The sequence below is a fragment of the Scylla paramamosain genome, chromosome 20 (assembly GCF_035594125.1).
Source record: "Scylla paramamosain isolate STU-SP2022 chromosome 20, ASM3559412v1, whole genome shotgun sequence".
NCBI lineage: Eukaryota > Metazoa > Arthropoda > Malacostraca > Decapoda > Portunidae > Scylla > Scylla paramamosain.
Window position 1 is genome coordinate 22943995 of NC_087170.1, and position 20000 is coordinate 22963994.

General features: G+C 46.1%; 1 long non-coding RNA gene across 1 annotated transcript in view; it reads right to left on the bottom strand.

Moving 5' to 3' along the window:
• Window positions 1–20000, bottom strand: part of LOC135110784 (uncharacterized) — a 63586-nt gene that overhangs the window by 24338 nt on the left and 19248 nt on the right. The window contains exon 2 of the long non-coding RNA XR_010273422.1: window positions 6940–6972. This is a non-coding gene — a long non-coding RNA (uncharacterized LOC135110784). The remainder of the gene's footprint in view (window positions 1–6939; window positions 6973–20000) is intronic.

Sequence of the window (20000 nt, forward strand, 5' to 3'; positions counted from 1 at the left end):
AGACAGAGGAGGAGGAGGAGGAGGAGGAGGAGGAGGAGGAGAGACAGGGAGAAGCTTACGTGGAAATTATTGATGGATGGCTCTGGTAATGGCATTTGTCCAACCACAGACCTTGATTAAGGGCAAAATTGACATTTATTTGTGGTTAATGTGACCCTTACGTGCATCATTGGCGGGGGGAACGAGGCCCGCTGTGAAGGTGGCGGTGCTGGCGACCACTCACCACCTACTAGACTACTGTACAAGCCACGTAGTAGTAATAGTAGTAGTAGTAGTAGTGGTAGTAGTAGTAGAAATGAGTCCTCAGGATACGAGAAAAATAAACACGGAAAAGTTTCCATATAAGGTAAGAGAGAGAGAGAGAGAGAGAGAGAGAGAGAGAGAGAGAGAGAGAGAGAGAGAGAGAGAGAGAGAGAGAGAGAGAGAGAGAGAGTAACCCAAGTTGTGGCACGTCCCTTGGGGTTTTCTTGGCACTGTGACTCTCTCCCTCCCTCTTCTTCTTCCCGATAACCCTCTCTCTCTCTCTCTCTCTCTCTCTCTCTCTCTCTCTCTCTCTCTCTCTCTCTCTCTCTCTCTCTCTCTCTCTCTCATAATTCACAACAAAAAACAAAACGAAAATTAAAATGAACAAAACTTGACCATAAACAAAACATTTTATAACCAATCATAACCTCACCTTGACCCCTTCCCCCCCTGTGTGTGTGTGTGTGTGTGTGTGTGTGTGTGTGTGTGTGTGTGTGTGTGTGTGTGTGTGTGTGTGTGTGTGTGTGTGTGTGTGTGTGACCTCCAGGCCCCTTAAGGTCAACGTGGAGGTGTCGCAGGCGGGACTAAAGTGTCTCCAGCCAGGCCCTTTTTTTTTTCTCTCTCTCTCTCCCTCTTTCTTCCCTCCCTCTCCCTCTCCCTCCCTCGCTTCCCTCCCTCGGGTGCTGGAGGGCAGGAGTGCTGGGGTCCATCAAGCGACACCCCTCCTGCGCCACCCACCCTCACCTTTTTCTCCCCTCCTCACTCCCCTCGTGTTCTTATCCATCCCCCCAACTATTTTTTTTTTCATTTCTCCTATTTCCTCCTTCAATCTTTTTTTTTCATTTTCTATCCTTTGCCCTCTTTGTCTCTATTTTCTACCTTCCTTTTTTTTCTGCTTTCTTTTCCTCACATTTTATATCCTTCCTCCTCTTTGTCTTTCTCTATTTTCCTACTGTCCTTTTCCCTTCCATTCTTTCACATCTATCCTTTTCCCTCTCTGTCTTTCTATTTTTCTACCTTTCTTTTTTTTTTCTTCCTTCATTCTTTCTATTTTTTAACGTTCCTCTTCCTTCCCCTCCAAGTCTTTCACTGTTTCTCTCTCCTTTCTCTTTGTCCCCTTACATCATCTATCTCTTCCCCTTTTTCTCTCCCTGTCCTTCCCTTCCCTTTTCTTCCTTTATTCTCTCATATTCCTTATTCCTCTACCATCTTCGTCCTTCTCTCCTCCTACTCCCTCCCCTTTTATCCCTCGAGACCAAACAACATAACCTCCTTTTCCTTCTTCTTTTCTCCTCTTCTTCCTTCTCCTCTTCTTCCTTCTCCTTCCCCTCCTCCTCCTTCTCCTCCTCTCCTCCCAATCTAAGTTAGTTATCCTTTATTCTTCCTTCTCTCTCTCCCCTACCACTCACTTCTCTGTTTCCTCCATTTTTTCCTCCCCTTTCCTCTTCTTCCATCCAAATCTTACCTCTCTGTCTGTTCCCACCCTCCTTTCTCCTCCACTCCCCTTTTCATTCCATATTTATGTGTTATATTCTCTACTCTTCCTCATCCTGCATTTCACTTTTACTCTCCTCTCTATTTCCTTCACTGGAGATGGAGACGTGAGAGAGAATGGATGTATAGTATGCTGAAGAATGTATGGACAGGGTTTAAGGGTGACAAGCAGCGCCAAAGTGAGGGGATGTGGATGATGGGAGGGTGCGAGGGTGTAGTGAGGTGAGGGTGTGGGCAGAAAAAGGTAAAGAAAAGGTATATTTTAGCTAGAGAGAGAGAGAGAAAAAAAGGGGAGGGAAAAAATGGTTGTTTGGGGACAAGCGAAAACTGGTGGGTAGATGGGCAGCGTGAAGGAGAGGAGAGAAGAGAAGAGAAGAGAAGAAGAAGAGAAGAGAAGAGAAGAGAAGAGAAGAGAAGAGAAGAGAAGAGAAGAGAAGAGGAGAGGAGAGGAGAGGAGAGGAGAGGAGAGGAGAGGAGAGGAGAGGAGAGGAGAGAAGGGAAAACTAAAAGGTGATACAAGAGAAGGCAAAAAAAGTATTACAATAAACAATGAAACAAGAGGAGAGGGACAAAGAGATAGAAGAGGAGGAGGAGGAGGAGGAGGAGGAGGAGGAGGAAGGGCGTGGGTGAAATGAATGTTGGTATAGATTTGCAGACTGATGTAAGGGTGTGAGGGCGTGAAAGTGGAAAAAAAAAGTTTACTTCGAGTTCTAAACCTCCTATCGATGACCTTTTCCTCCTCACACATTTGTTCTTCCTTATCTCTTCCGTGCTTCTCACTTTCTCCTGGATGAATATCACTACACACACACACACACACACACACACACACACACACACACACACACACACACACACACACACACACACACACACACACATTAAGCTCAAGAATCACAGGTGGACTTAACCCTCATGCGTACGTGTATGTTTCCTGCTCGTAACACACACACACACACACACACACACACACACACACACACACGTAATGTCTCATGGTGGCGCGCTGTTTATTAAACCCGGGTTGTAATCTGGTCGCGTCACCGAGTCGTATATTGCCTCAGCACCACGGAGCACTCTTTATTCTCTCTCTCTCTCTCTCTCTCTCTCTCTCTCTCTCTCTCTCTCTCTCTCTCTCTCTCTCTCTCTCTCTCTCCTTTACTCCTATTTTTGTTACTGTTCTCGTCGTTAATGTTTAGATTACGAAGAACAGCAGCTAAATTCACTTAACGATTGACATGAAAATACTTACAAATATAAAAGTCGACAAAAAATATATTCGTAGACAGTAAGACAGACGGTGGTGGGTAGTAAGTATAAGTGAATAGACAGAGGGACATGCAGGAATATTTGAAGCGTCCCCGTATGTAGTAGAAACAGATAGGCAAGCAATAATGCACACACTGATGCACATTAGTAAATACAGACATACTTAACGAAATTGTGATGTAATAAACAGATACACAGACTGAACAAAGACACATTGAAATGACTATGTACTGTACACGATCAAAGATGGAGTGAGGAGAGCGCAAAATAATAACACTGAAAAGATTAAATAATGAAATAAGTAAATGAAAAAAAAGAAGAAAAAAATTACTCATAAACAGACGACTACAGGAAAATAAATTAAATAAAGCTTAAAGATAAAGAATAAATAAATAAATAAATAAAACAAGGAGACAGATCCGGATAAAACAACATTAAGGGAAACAAAAAGGGGAAAAAAAAAGTCGGTAGATAGAAGATGTGGGGAACCGGGGGGTGGGGGGAACTCCGCACTCGACAGGCAGGTAATCCGGTCCGGTAAGGGAGTAAAATATTTCCCTCCACTTGCCTCTTGATTTTAATTCCGGCCGCTGTCATTCGTCTTTCTATCCGGATTTCAGAACGAACCGTATCCGTACCTTAACTCTTCGTCCGGATGCGTTGAGAGATTACTTACTAGAGAGGGCGGATGGAGGAAAGGGAGAGGGAAGGGGAGTGTATGGGTGAGAGAAGAACAGAAGGGAGAGAATGGGTGGGAGGAGATATGGGTGATGAAGGGAGGAAGGGGAAGGAAAACAACAGGAGAGAGATAGAGAGAAAATCGAAAAATAGAGAAAAAATAAAGTAATAAGAAAGAATCAAGAACAAAAGAGAAGAAAAGAAAGAGATAAAAAAATGGAATAAGGAAAGGAAGTGTTTAAGAAATGAGTGAAATGGGAAAGAACACAAAGAAAATGATAAAAGGGGAAGGAGAAAGAGGGAACAGAGGAAAAGAACAAAAAACAAACAGGAAAGAAAAAAGAAAAGATGAAAAAAATGCAGAAATAGTGAAATAGGGGAAGAAAACCAGAGAGAGAGAGAGAGAGAGAGAGAGAGAGAGAGAGAGAGAGAGAGAGAGAGAGAGAGAGAGAGAGAGAGAGAGAGAGAGAGAGGGCCGGGGGTGATTAGTCGTGCTGTACATAAATTTGCGATGAACGACTCAGCTATGGAATGATTGGCTGGTTAAGGTGCATACAAATATACGATGATTATCCTGATGTTCCGGAACGCAAATTATTTATCCGAATTTATCCCGCTCGATCTCGTGTGTGTGTGTGTGTGTGTGTGTGTGTGTGTGTGTGTGTGTGTGTGTGTGTGTGTGTGTGTGTGTGTGTGTGTGTGTGTGTGTGTGTGTGTGTGTGTGTGTGTGTGTAAGTGTGTGTGTGTAAGTGTGCGCCCGTAAAATGCTGACTATTTATTGCCATTGGTTAAGGGGATCACGAGAGAGAGAGAGAGAGAGAGAGAGAGAGAGAGAGAGAGAGAGAGAGAGAGAGAGAGAGAGAGAGAGAGAGAGAGAGAGAGAGAGAGAGATTCTTTCTTTCCATGTCGCAGCTTCCCCGGGGGCAGGGAGAGGGGAGAAACCAGGAGGAGGAGGAGGAGGAGGAGGAGGAGGAGGAGGAGGAGGAGGAGGAGGAGGGATGCTAAGAGAATAATCAACCTTTTGTCCAAGGGCGAGTCAATAGTGTGTGTGTGTGTGTGTGTGTGTGTGTGTGTGTGTGTGTGTGTGTGTGTGTGTGTGTGTGTGTGTGTGTGTGTGTGTGTGTGTGTGTGTGTGTGTGTGTGTGTGTGTGTGTGTGTGTAACATGAGACAAGAGAAGGAAGCTATGTACGTATTTCCATAGCGTTGGTTTATGTGTGGATGTAAGTATCCGTGTGTGTACTCTATTCACCAACCATAGCGTGTGTGTGTGTGTGTGTGTGTGTGTGTGTGTGTGTGTGTGTGTGTGTGTGTGTGTGCAAATACACCCCCTTCATAAGTGTATTTGTCCACCAGAATTATCACTTAAAATTACATCAACACAAACTATGCATAAGAAAAAGATAGAAAGAAAAAAAGAAAGAAAAAAAAGCTTATGAAACCAACCCAAGGAAAAAAAAACAAAGTAAAAATTATCAAGAAAGAAAAAAAAACTCACACCATTACCTATTCCCCTCTGTAGCTTTCCATTTTTCACCCCTTACGGGAAAATAATGGCAAGGGGAAGGTGAGGGGAAAGGAAGAGGGGAAGGGGAGTGGGAGGCGGGGCGGGGTGGATGTTACCGTGCCCGTCCCCTCAGAAAGCCAAATTTGTACAGTGTCACACCGTACAAACAGTCGCTGCTACGGTACAATGAACAATACTTTATTCCACTTCATTACACGCTCCGTTGTGTTCTCTTGGTGAAGTTTTATTCCTGCCTTACTCCCTCCTACTCCTCCTCCTCCTCCTCCTCCTCCTCCTTCTTCTCTACCCTCAGGTCCTCATTCGTCTCCCCTGCGGTCCCTCCTTCCCCTCCTTTCCCTCCCACAAGAGCGCCTTTCACTTCATGTTGTCAATCCGAATGACATTTTGGGTGTGTTTATTTACCTCCTTCAGAAGGAACCACTAATTAATCTGACGGCAGGTGAGGGAGAAAGGGAGGGAAGGAGGGAGGGAGGGAAGAAGAAGGGGGATGAGGGGAGTAAAAGGTTATTGTTGTGTGTGTGTGTGTGTGTGTGTGTGTGTGTGTGTGTGTGTGTGTGTGTGTGTGTGTGTGTGTGTGTGTGTGTGTAGGGCGTCGTCAGCCACGTACACACACAACGCCGTGAACAAGACTCTCAAGGGCGCTTCATCCTTCACCTTCCCACCCTCCCCCTCCACCTTCAGTGTTGGCACTCAAGAGGAACAACAGCTTCCCAGCGAGTACGTGGCACCCCTCCCCCTTCTCCAATCCTTCCCCACCACCACCACCACCACCACCACTGCAGTGCCACTATACCACCAGCACCACTATAAGATACAGTATCACCACTCACACACCAGCGCCACAACACCACCACACCACACCTTTAGTACACCACCACAGTACCACCACGGCGATAGAGCATTCCAACACACACACACACACACACACACACACACACACACATCCAATTAGGCACCGCGCGGGTCACCTCGCCTTTCCCCTCGACCTTTACAACCTCAAATGACGTCGGTGTGACCCTGTGGTGGTGACCGTGACCTGACCTCAAGGCACTCCCACTCGTGTCCTAATAACCCCCCGGAGCGGCCGTGTCTGAGGCGCCTTGTCCGTGTCCTTGCCGCTAATCTTTACGAGGCTAGCTGTGACTTGGGGCTTAAATGGGCGTTCTATCAGAAGTCTCAAATTACTGTATTTCCAGGGTTTTTTTCATACGCACAATCACAGTCAGCGTCTAAATGACTGAGCAAGAGGGGGAAAGGCGTAGTGGGAATGATGCACAAGACACGTCTGTTACATGCCCCTGACCAGGAGGTGTTGGCTGCCTGGAGAAATAAATACAGAGGAGAAATGAAAATACGATGATTGATGGTTGCGAAGATGTCCTGTTGAAATTCTCTCACACATTAAACGAACCACATTATGTACGGAACAAAGCTTAAAACGTATCAGAATGCTATCAGCTAGGCTTTTAATATCAAAGGGAGTAGAACACATAAAAGAAAGTTGTTATGAAAAGTTATCGAAAGAGAGACTAAATTTTTCAAGGTCCCTGTACAACGCCGTGCTTCAGAAGTGCATGAAAAGGGAGTGGAGTTGGCTAAGTTGTCATGATGTTTCTTCCACTCTCTCCCAAACGAAACGATGACAGGTTAGGTTAGGTTAGGTTAGGTTAGGTTAGGTTAGGTTAGGTTAGGTAAAGTAAAGGAAGTAAAGACGGCAAGTGGTGCTTACCTATGACAGCGTGATGGTCTGGTTCCTGGTGACCTGTTGAAAGCAAAGGCACCAGATCATCGTCATATATAAATAATAAACAACAGCAAAACATCAACAGCAACAACAAAAACAGCATTACCACCACCACCACCACCACCACCACCACCACCACTACCAACAACAACAACAACAACAGCAAGAAGAAAATGTGAAAAAAAAGGATAGCAAACAAGAACAGGAAAAAAATACAAAAACAAGAAAAAGGAGAATTAGGGTGAGAAAGGAAAAAAAGCAAGGAACCCTTAATAACACATTCTCTCTCTCTCTCTCTCTCTCTCTCTCTCTCTCTCTCTCTCTCTCTCTCTCTCTCTCTCTCTCTCTCTCTCTCTCTCTCTCTCTCTCTCTCATATATCACGAAGGGGTCGGCTAGTCTGAGTTGACACAATCTTTCTCCGCAGTCCCCAGGATCATCAAGGGCTCCTTCCTCCTCCTCCTCCTCCTCCTCCTCCTCCTCCTCCTCCTCCTCCTCCTCCTCCCTCGGTAAGACATCGGTTGGGGCAGATAAGAACTTGTAGTCCAATTACTCAATGTGAGAAAAAATAAGGTAAAAATCAGCTGTGTAATATCAAAAGGAGGTATAGAGACAGGGAATTCTCTCTCTCTCTCTCTCTCTCTCTCTCTCTCTCTCTCTCTCTCTCTCTCTCTCTCTCTCTCTCTCTCTCTCTCTCACATACACAAGCATTCCTTAAGAGTACACATTCAGCCTTGTTCTCACACGAGCGTACAGACGGAGGCTCCTGCCGTTGATATACTGCTGTTGTTGTGAGGCCAAGGGCGTGAGTTAGGGAGGAAAGGGACACCGCCCCCCTTGACAGCCACGGGGATGAGAGGAAAGCGGGAGAGAGGGAGGGGAATGAAGTCACTGACAGACAGATAGACAGAAAGTGATCGGTGAGCAGAAAACACGGACTGCTTTCTGACTCACTGCTGGTGTGTGAATGAATGAATGAGTGAATGAATGAATGTGTCACTGTGTGTGTGTGTGTGTGTGTGTGTGTGTGTGTGTGTGTGTGTGTGTGTGTGTGTGTGTGTGTGTGTGTGTGTGTGTGTGTGTGTGTGTGTGTGTGTGTGTGTGTGTGTGTGTGAATGCTTCTCTGACTGCATTCGTGGAGTATTGATTGGAATGAAAATATTTACAGGAAAGCATTTAAAATTCAAGGATTTTTAAATGCTTACTTAAAGTAGTAGTAGTAGTAGTAGTAGTAGTAGTAGTAGTAGTAGTAGTAGTAGTAGTAGTAGTAGTAGTAGTAGTAGTAGTAGTAGTAGTAGTAGTAGAAGCATGAGCGCCAGCAGTAGCAACAACAACAACAATAATAACAGCAACAACAATAACAACAACAACAACAGCAATAAAAACAATGATAATAACAACATGCATAATAATAACAGTAACAACAATCACAAATACTAATATATCCATCATTCCTCTTCCCATCACCATCTTAACTCCACCCATCACAACCACCATCCCCTGCACAATATTACCCCCCATCACCCTGCAGTACTTTCATCCCATCACCCCCAAACCACTCACTCATAACGCCTTCACACTATCGTTCCCCATCACCCTTCAGAATCCTCTCTCTCTCTCTCTCTCTCTCTCTCTCTCTCTCTCTCTCTCTCTCTCTCTCTCTCTCTCTCTCTCTCTCTCTCTCTTCTCATCTTTCCTCCCTTCCTCACTAACTCCCTCAAAGTCCTCGGCAGGAAGAAGAAACGGGAGCATTGGCCATCAGTCACCCCGAGGATCATATGCCTGAAGGAGGGGATGAAGGAGGGGTGAAGGAAGGGAGTGAAGAAGGGGAGAAAGGAAGGGGAAATGTGGAAATGGGGACACGTGTTTGAGGGCATCGTACAGATTACTTGATGAAGAGTTCCTGCGCCCATTATCGTGTGTGTGTGTGTGTGTGTGTGTGTGTGTGTGTGTGTGTGTGTAAGGAAGGCTAGTGTGATGTATGACTGTAGTGTTAACTCCAATCTGGTGTAGAAACAGGTGTAGGGGGGAGAGAGAGAGAGAGAGAGAGAGAGAGAGAGAGAGAGAGAGAGAGAGAGAGAGAGAGAGAGAGAGAGAGAGAGAGAGAGAGAGAGAGAGAGAGAGAGTGTGTGTGTGTGTGTGTGTGTGTGTGTGTGTGTGTGTGTGTGTGTGTGTGTGTGTGTGTGTGTGTGTGTGTGTGTGTGTGTGTGTGTGTGTGTGTGTGTGTGTGTGTGTGTGTGTGTGTGTGTGTGTGTGTGTGTGTGTGTGTGTGTTCACCCCAGAAGTCTTGTCTCACCACTTACCACAACAAACATTTCCCCCGCCTTGCTTCCACTGTGTTTGTTGCTATGAGAGAGAGAGAGAGAGAGAGAGAGAGAGAGAGAGAGAGAGAGAGAGAGAGAGAGAGAGAGAGAGAGAGAGAGAGAGAGAGAGAGAGCTTCATGACTCAGCCACTTATACCGCCTGTCCATTCTTTCATTCATACATTCGTCCATTCATTTTCCACAAGGTTCATCTGAAGTGTTCATGGGAGCAGCCCGCTACGTGGGGCCACACACACACACACACACACACACAAACACACACACACACCACACACACACACACACACAACACACACACATACACACACACACACATACACACACACACACACACACACACACACACACACACACACACACACACACACAACACACACAACCACACACACACACACTTGTTTCTTTTTTTCTCTTACAAGCACGAACATAATTTTGAGTGTGTATAGTACAGGGAATACATAAAACCTTAGGCGTATCGGAAGTCTGACAGAAATACAGACATCAACGTCGCTTATTAAATTTCAGTGATAAAGTAACAGACCGGTAAGCAGAACTCCAGAAAATGAGGGCCAGGCAGGTGCAGGGCAGGTTGGCGCCGAGCCCTTGAGAAGGACTAGGAGTGCCGTCACCTCGGCGACAAGAAACATCACGAGAAGTGCTCGGCAGTGACGGATGAATCATCTACCAAGGCTGCAGAGGACAGGTAGAGTACTCAGGAGCGTTGCGTTGCGATGATCACTTGTGAGTTGTTCTCGTGGCTTCCAGACGAATAGTGAAGAGCAATGAACACAAGCCCAGGACACTGAAGGACTGTGTAGTGAGTCACTGTGCTGTAAGAGAGCGTGGCATGCTGATCAACGCCCTTGTATTGAAGGAACAGTCGCGGAAATTATCTACCCGCCGTCGGGCGCCGATGCGCCGAGGGCAACAGCGGTCCTCGGGACGCCTGGCCGCGTCTGCCGCCAGTCCGAGTGCCTGACAGGTCACTGAGGGTCTTTGTTACGCAGGCAGCGGCTGGGGCTAAGTCTGCCATTAAGCTTTCATTCATCCTTCTCCTGGATGGTCATGTTTGGTCAATGTTTAGGAAACCTTCATCAACTGTCACATCTGATAAACAGTTTCCTTATTCATCCCTGCCTACTCCTGCCGTGACCTGTGGCGGGGAGCCAGTGGGTACAAAACACTCACACGACACATTCGTAATAGTGCTCCTGCAATCAGCGTTTCATGTACAATACTGTTGACCTGCAAACAATGAATGAAGGAAAAGTTCATTGGTATTGACAGACAGGAAATAAAACTTTACTATGATATACAAATAATTATACATTCTGATGTCAGACCAAACCTCCTCTCGTGTAGTCGCTTTTGTCAGAAGTAGGCATCAGTTACCAAATATTTACATAACTAAATAATTAAAATTTTAATCTGTGCTATCATAGACAGGCTATAAAATCTTACACGAACTTTTAAGCCAAGAATTGCGCACTCACTCTGTGGTGTCTGCAGCTATCACAACTTAAAATTTTCGTAAACAAAGTGGAACATCCACTTGATAATTGCAGGCGAAGCTGTTTGCCCTCTGCTCCAATAAACTCTGATCTACTTGAGTCCGCGTTGACCTGAGCGTTAGATTTCAAGTTGTTGTTACGGCAGCGATAGTGGCGATGGTGGTGGAGCTCTCTCCTCTCTCTCTCTCTCTCTCTCTCTCTCTCTCTCCTTCTCTCTCTCTCCTTCTCTCTCTCTCTCTCTCTCTCTCTCTCTCTCTCTCTCCCCTATAGAGGTGTGGATGCGGATATTTATTTCATCACAAATGTGGATGCAGATATCTATTTCACCATAAATGTGGATGTGGATATTTATTCCATAACATATGCGGATACGGATGGAGATATTGATTTCATCACAAATGCGGATATGGATGTGGATGCAGATGTTTATATCTTTCAGAACTGCGGATGCTGATGCGGACTTCAAAAACTATCCTAAGTGTAAATATTCTAAAACTATTTAAGTTTTTTTTTTTTTTTCTATTTCTTCTAAAACTATTTAAGTGTAAATATTAAGAGTCACGCTGCACTTTTTTTTCCGTCTGCTATCCACTACAATGTTGGGGACCTGATGGGGAAAGCGGGATTCTCGGATGGGAAAACGTAAAGTAGGGAACGTGTCGCTTCGGCTATCTCTTCCACTAGAGTGAGGTCAACTACAGATTTCTGGAGATTTTTCCGAAGGTATCGTTGGCTACAGATCTAAGTGTTCTGGGGAAGTCTTGTCATTGCTTACCTTCTCATCGTTCACTTCAGTCTGTCAGTGGGTGGATGGCTCCCTCTCAGCGCCTTGACGCAACACCAACGACAGCATGAAACACGGAAAAGATTACGATAATATGATGGTGCCTCTCGTAACCCTCCGCTTGGCGCCACGATTCATGACACTCAGAAGGAAAAAAATTGGAGACGGGAAATTCCTCTTTGTTGACGCAAATCTGTGCACTGTCGGGGTACGTTTGTGCCATGCTACGGACGAAGGCATGCACTCTTGATGTACCGTGAGTGTGAGCCTGGGCGTGCTCGTGGGCGTGGGCGTGGGTAAAGGTATGGGGTATGGATATGAATTGATAGCTTGGTGGCGCAAACACTCAACACCTCTGGTCTCATTCCTGTCTAACCGGCTACTGAGCATCACTTACCGTTAATACAATCTTAGCATTAATTTTTTCCCTCACTTTTTTTTTTTTTTTTTTACCAAGGCAGCTGCTTTCATGAGGGCTCCAGTCACTATTTACATCAGCGTGGGGGGAAACAGGTCTTTACGTACAAATTAACAGGGATAATAATAATATTGTGGCTGCAATTAGTCATGGTGGTGGTGGCGGGATTTTGTAGATTACCCGCAGGCATGATCGGTGTCACGCTTCAATGCACTCTTAATAGCATCGGCGACAAGGAACCTCCGGAATCAGGCTAGACGAGTGGCATGCATGGAATCTTACCCTCTTCTCCTCTCCTCCTCTGCTCTGTTTATCCCGCTGGCGATGATACTTTGAATACGAAAACAGGAAAAAACGCGTAAAAAAAAAAAAAAAAAAAAAAACGCCAAGTGGAGGAAGTCAAGTTTCGTGGGGTGAACTTTTTCCACGAACGAGGCAATACATGAACCTGTCTAATGTTGTGACTGTTCTGAGACCTGCCTGGAGTTTTTGTGCCGGACTAATGCAACGACTGTTTTCCGACTGATATGAGTGAGAGCCGCGCCGTGGAGGAAGTTAATCTGAACGGGATAAGGAAAGCTAGGACAAGGGCTCTTATTCCTAAACGCACTGAGCTTTCATCAGGATTGTTTTCAAAGGACACACAGAGACGATTCATCAAGTTCTCATGACGTGCTTCTTCTCATTAATTGTGCGGAATATTCGTTTAATTATCACTCGAATCATGAAAACACTCTTGAAAATTCCCTGTAACTTCTACACACCAGATTCTAATGAGTAATCGAGATAAGATGCCCAAGTGATTGAGATTCCACTAAGGCAATGAGTAGACGCGTGATAAATATGTACTTTCTTCATGTAAGAGAGGCACTGGCCAGGGGAAACAAAACGATTAAAAAAAAAAAAAAAAAAAAAAAGGCAGGGGGGCTCATTGAGGTGCCAGTCACAGAGAAGTTGAAATGATCATACTTGGATGACGACACGAGTATTTGAGTGTGAGTGTTAGAAGAACTGACCCGCATAAGTGTTGTGAGAAGCAAGCCGACTCACTTTGTTCATCTTCACGTCCGCCGGTCAGTGTTGCAACTTATATTTCCGGAGATGTCTTGCTGTTCCTCCTTTGTGACGCGGCTGAGGATCATGATAGTGGTTGTGCTGGTGGTGGAGGCGGCGGTGGTGATGGTGGTGGTGGTGGTGATCATTTTGGTTGATAAGCCTTGCCTTGTATAATTACCGAGAAATGCACCCCACACAGACAACACACACACACACACACACACACACACACACACACACACACACACACACACACACACACACACACACACACACACACACACGCACATGTCACGACAGCATCTATTAGTGTCATGTTTATTTCGCTTTTTTTTTTTTCTCTTCAAACCCGAATTAATTTTTTTGATACGCAGTAATTATCGCTATGGCCTTTTTTGAAATATTATTAATATTATTTTTCCACAACTTTGTCCTTTTCTTAATATGTTATAAAGTATGTTTATTTCCTTACGCTATTTTTTTTTTCTTCTTCCATTCATCTATATTAATTATCACATTACAGCTTCCTCTCATTACTACTACCTCCTCCTCCTCCTCCTCCTCCTTCTCCTCCTCCTCCTCCTCCTCCTTCTCCACTACTCATAGCTAAGAGCTCACGCCTTCCCCTCTTGTAGGACAGTGGCGACTCTTAGTTCGACGCTCTGCATGCTTAAGAGCTGCAGGAGGAGGAGAAGGAGGAGGAGGAGGAGGAGGGAAGGAATCAATAAATCAAGGAGGTATGACGTAGGTAATGATAAAAAACAAAAATGTAAAGAGAAGCTTGATTATTTGTCTTTATTCTATCTTATCTTTTAACTAACTCACTTTACATAAACACTTTCGTCTCCTGTACTTTTTTTCTCTCTCTTTCTCTCTCCTTTTTTTTCCTGTGTGTTATTTCTAAAGCACTTTCCTTCTCTCCAATTCATTTATGTATATTCCTCTTTCTCTAATTTCACTTATAATATATGCTCTTCTTCCTTTCCTCCTCCTCCTCCTCCTCCTCCTCCTCCTCCTCCTCCTCCTCCTCCTCCTCCTCTTCGGTCACAGCTGGCCAGGATATCGCCACCCAAAAAATTCAGTTCTATCATTTATCATTTTCCTCACTCAGCAGCGGCAGGAAGGGAGGAGGAGGAGGAGGAGGAGGAGGAGGAGGAGGAGGAGGAGGAGGAGGAGGACTTCTAGTGACTCAGGCGCCTCAGACACTCACTATCCGCTACCCAAACTGTTTCTTTTTCCGTGGACGACTGAGGAACCACTAAACGACTTCTTCTATTCCTTCCTCCTCCTCCTCCTCCTCCTCCTCTTACCCTCCTGATCTCCTTTCCTCCATCCTCCATACCCTTATTATCCTCCTCCTCTGAACTTCCCTTATCTTCCCAGTACCCTCCCTTTCTCCTCCCATCCCATTACTCTTCTCCGAATCTCCTTCAGTTTCCATTCTCCCCTTTATTCCTTATCCCTTATTTACCATTATCTAATCCTTCACTTCACTTTCACAAAAAACAAAAACAAAAGAATTATCTCTTTCTATCATTTTGTTTTAACTTCCCTTCAATCCTTAATCCTTTCACCTTGCAAACTTTACCCTTTATTTACAATTATTTCACGTTCCTTTTCCTTATTTCTTCACTTCCTTCCTTTTCTTCCTTACATTCCTTCTCGTTTCTCCTTATTCCTTATTTTGTGTCCTTCTTACCTTTCGATCTTTCAACCTTGCTCTCCCTTTCCTCACCCTCTATAAGCCATCCCCTCACTCCCTCACTCCCTCGTTTCTTCCCCCTCACCCCTTAACGCGTCATCCATTCCACACCCCTTTACCCCTTACACATGCAGTCCTATCCTCCCTATTTCCCTTGTTTCTTAATTTTTCCCCCTATCATCGCTCGGCTTCCCATTCAACCTCTTTGTTTTCATTCCTCATTATCTCATCTTGTCCATTCCTCCTCCATGCTCAGAATCCCCACCCACTTCCCTCTCACTTCCTTGCATGACCCCCTCACTCCTTCAACCTCTTCCCCTCGCGCCTCTGCCTCCTCGTGACGTGACAGGAAGCTGTGATAGGAGATACGGGGTACGTGACGGCCGCCACGAGACACTGGGTAGCAGTTGTCACGTCACTGTGAGGGAAGGACGTTCATTGGTTGGGTTCTCGGACAGGCTTCCTGCTTGTGTGAGTGTATCGCTGCTCGCTGATTGGTTCATAAGGGTTTGTTTACTCGTGACGTCACTGTGGTGGACCAGCAGCAACGACACTTGAAGACTGATATGTGAGTGCTCGTGTGTGTGTGTGTGTGTGTGTGTGTGTGTGTGTGTGTGTGTGTGTGTGTGTGTGTGTGTGTGTGTGTGTGTGTGTGTGTGTGCGTCTGTCGTTGTTGAATGAGTGGTCAGTTGTTGTGTTAGTGTTAGTAGTAGTAGTGGTAGTAGTGGTAGTAGTCGTGGTGGTAGTGGTAGAAGTGATAGTAGTAGTGGTGATACTGGTAGTGGTGGTAGCAGTACCTAGTTATTGTTGTTGTTGTTGTTGGTCGTGGTGGTGATGGTGGTGGTCTTGTTATTTTAGTAGTACGAGTAGTAGTAGTAGTAGTAGTAGTAGTAGTAGTAGTAGTAGTAGTAGTAGTAGTAGTAGTAGTAGTAGTAGTAGTAGTAGTAGTAGTAGTAGTAGTACCACCATCACCACCACCACCATCCCCCGACCCATCACTACCACCACCACCATCCTCCCCAGCCATCAACACCCCCACCACCATTCCCCACCCATCAACACCCCCACCGACCACGCAACAGTCACCGGAAACAAGTATTGACACGAACCAAGGGCCTCCCCACCACCCACTGATATAAAGCAGAATAAGTTAGCGTAGCAAAGCATACGTTTACCAGCGTAGCGTGGCGAAGTGTTATGCGAGGTGCAACGATTTACTGGTACTTAGAGAGCAGCTGTGGTGTCTGTGATGGTATTGATGGCTACAGCTGTGGATGGGGTGGCGATCACGTAGCATTAACAATAACAACAGTAGTAGTAGTGGTAGGAGTAGTGATAGTAGTAGTAGTAGTATCGTAATAGTTAGGGCAGTTTAAGGTCACGTCACCTCCCAGTCGTCAAGGCGTCACAGTCTACGAGTACATAATGATAACGTGTGTTGGGGATGTGTGCTTTAGCGGGTAATGAGAGGGTCGAGCTGTCTTATTAATCTGCTTACTCCTCCGATCAAGAGCAAAGAGTAGAGAGAGAGAGAGAGAGAGAGGGAGGGAGAGAGGGAGAGGGAGAGGGAAGGAGGACGAAGACGAGGATAAGATGTCTGAACCGATTCCTGTTGATCTTTTTTTTTTCTGATGTACAAATTAATGAAAGGAGATGGAAAAAATCAGGAGGGAACTTAAGAAAGGTAAACAAATCTAATCCGGAGTGTGAGAAGCTAATACTCACTGCCACTTTGGATCCAGAGGACGAGGAGGAGGAGGAGGAGGAGGAGGAGGAGGAGGAGGAGGAGGAGGAGGAGGAGGAGGAGGAGGAGGAGGAGGAGGGGGAGGAAGGATAACTAGAGCTTAATTTCTCTGATACGGATGGCAAAAAATGCTAAAGAAAAAAACAGAGAAAGAAAAAACAGAACGAGGAATCTCAAAACTAATAAGGAATATCAAACACACACACACACACACACACACACACACACACACACACAACAACACACACCAACATGCCTCCTTCCTCCCTAGCACTGCACTCACACCCTCCCCGCGCCCCCTGCCCTCCCCACCAGCTTCAGTTCCCTTAGAAACCAAAGTCTCTATTCTTGCAACTGCCCCATGATTCTTTAAAAACTCCTTATACCCTAAAAACCCTAAATTTACTCCTTTCACAGTTCCCAAACACCATCTACTTAAACTCTACCTAACTCTCAACTCACTCTAAGCGCCACACAACACCTCAACCACTACATCTGTCCACCATCCCCAGTAGAAACTAAAGCCTCACAACACCCAGTCACCCAGTCCTCCCCCTGCGCAAGCCCCTTCTTCCCCAGAGCGGCGCCCGTACAAGTCAATTCCCCAGCTGTTAAAACCCAGTCAGACGGAAGGCTTGCTCCTCCCAAGGACCCACCAGCTGGAACTCGCCCTCTCCCTCTACGCCCTCGGTCCCTCCACCCGTCCGCCCGCCTCTCCCAGCTCCTCCACCACCACCACACAGGGACGACACAAGGACCACAGCGCCTCAGTCTCTCTCTGTCCTCGGCATTATCTCTGAAGCATGACGTGGGCATCCGCTTCCCGCCCCGCTGTCTGCTAAAGGAAGCCACGTCCACCCTTCTGCAAGTGGTTCCTAAGCTCTTCCTCCCCCGCGCGCCGCCAGCCCTCCCTCCCCCGGGATAAAAACAGTGCTATTGTTGGGGTTATCCCGCCAACTCTGATTACTTTACTCTCTCGTGTCACTGCGATAGAGGAGGGGGCTGGTGGGCGTGAAGGCGGGTGGTTGTGGAGCGTGGGCGGCTGCAGGCCTGGTGTGTGCTGTGTAGGAGGAGGAGGAGGAGGAGGAGGCAGCGGGTGTGTTAAGGGGACGGAAATGGGGCGAGGGTGACGGGATCTCAAGAGGAGCAGGATATGTAGAGTGAGTGAGGGGAAGGATTCTTTTCTTGGCGAGGGGATGGGGACAAGAATGAGACTCAGGCGATGAGGGACAGAATGAGGGGCTGTGTACATATGAGGGGTCACTAAGGGGGGTGAGGGGACGAGACGAAGACGTATGAGGAGGAGGGGGAGTGAAGGGATGAGGAGTAAGCAAGGGGAAGGCAGTAATGCGAGGAGTAGCAGGAGGAGGAGGAGGAGGAGGAGGAGGAGGAGGAGGAGGAGGAGGAGGAGGTGTCAGGATACTGAAGGCGACCACATAGACTAGCCGCAAGTCCTTAGTTTGTTTGGTCAGTGAGTAATGCGCCATGAGTGATCGGAAGGCGGCAGCGGCGGCGGCGGCAGCAGCAGCAGCAGCAGCAGCAGGAGGAGACAAAGAGAGGAATAAGATGATGATAATGATGGTGATGATGATGATAAAAATGAAAAGTAATAGCAATAAAAACTACAACTACTACTATTACTACTACCATCACCACTATTACCACTACTACTACTACTACTGCTACTACTATCAACACCATTACCACCACCACCAACACTGCCACCATCACCACTACCACTAGTACTATTACAACCTCTCAACACACGCGCACACATACAAAGTAACAAACAGACAAGTGATATAGATAAGCAAGACCATCAGAGAGAGAGAGAGAGAGAGAGAGAGAGAGAGAGAGAGAGAGAGAGAGAGAGAGAGAGAGAGAGAGAGAGAGAGAGAGAGGTCACTCCCACCCCCTCTACGTCATCGGGGAGGGCAGACAGGTATCAAAACACCATCACACGAACCAGTGAAAACAAGAACCCCACACATCGTCTCTAGACTTAATGGCACGATGAGAGGAGGGTGAAGGAAGCAAAATTAGTGCGAAAAGAAATGAAGGAGCGAAGGATACAGAGAAGATAAAGTAAGGGGACAGAGAAAATTTAAAAAAATGGACAAAAATAAGAACTAACGCAGGAAAAGTAAAGGTAAAGTAAATAAGAAGAGATATTAATGGTGGAAGGAGACGCGAGAAGGTAGGAATAAAGGGAGGGAAAGATAAAAGTACCAGAAAAATTAAAGCGTAGAAGAATAAAAGCGGAGAGGTAAGTGGGAAAAAATGGAAGGAGGGATAAGGAAGGAAAAAACGAATGAATGAGGGGATGGATGAATGGATAGGTAACAAACAATCATAAGAGGAAGAGGAAGCGAGAGAAAAGTAAATAAAATAATACTGAACGAAATAATTAAGAAAAAAAACGAAAAAAAAGAGAGAACATGATGAGGACAAGAGAGAAGAGAGTGTGAATTGTTACAAAAAATGGAAAAGAAAAATTCAAAACAACGACACGAGGAAACAAAAAGAAACAACAGCACGAGGAAAAAAAAAATGAGCAAAGAAATTCGAGAAAGGGAAATAAGATTAAGCAAAGAAGCGATGCAGAGTCAAGGCTGCAGAGACGGACAGCTTGTAATGAGAGATAAAAACACACAAAAAAAAAGGAGAAGGGAGAGTTCAGAAGAAGAGGAAATGATACGGCAAAAATGGGCTTAAGAAAATGATGAACACTTAGCAACACAAACAGAAGAAGAAGAGGAAGAAGAAGAAAATGAAGAAGAACAAGAACAAGAAACACAGAGAGAAAGCGAACAGGAGAAAGAGAAGGATGAATGGAGGGCAAGAGATGGAGGGAGGAGAGAGAGGAGATACGCAGACGGAGGCGGAGGAGGAGGAGGAGGAGGAGGAGGAGGAGGAGGAGGAGGAGGAGGAGGAGAAGGATGGAGGGGCGTGGGTACTCGTGTCATCCTCACACTACAAAGACAACAGAACGGCCGAGGGGGACACAGCACGCCTTGTCCCACCACAAGGCGCCCCTCACCGCCGCGCCACACTGAGAGATCGAGATTTCAAACTAACCCCATCTCGGCTACTCTCGCATTCCCGCTGTCTCGTGGAGTGACCGAGAGTGACCGACAGTACTACAGGGTGTGGGTGGCAGGTGGCTGGCAGGTGAAGGGGTGTGGGTAGTGAGGTGATGGCTTAGGAAGTGAGAGGTAAAGGGAATGAGGGAGAGAAGGGAATGAGCCGAAATGGTGGGAAAAACGAACGGTCTTTTTCTCGACTGGGTGGTTGTCAAGTCGCGTGTGTGTGTGTGTGTGTGTGTGTGTGTGTGTGTGTGTGTGTGTGTGTGTGTGTGTGTGTGTGTGTGTGTGTGTGTGTGTGTGTGTGAGAGCAGTCATCACTTAAGCGTAGCTCCCCCACAAACTACCATTCGCCACTTGACTTTTAAGAGGCAAAAGAGTAAGCCATAAAAAAAAAGAAAAAAAAAGGGACGTAAAAATCTGAAG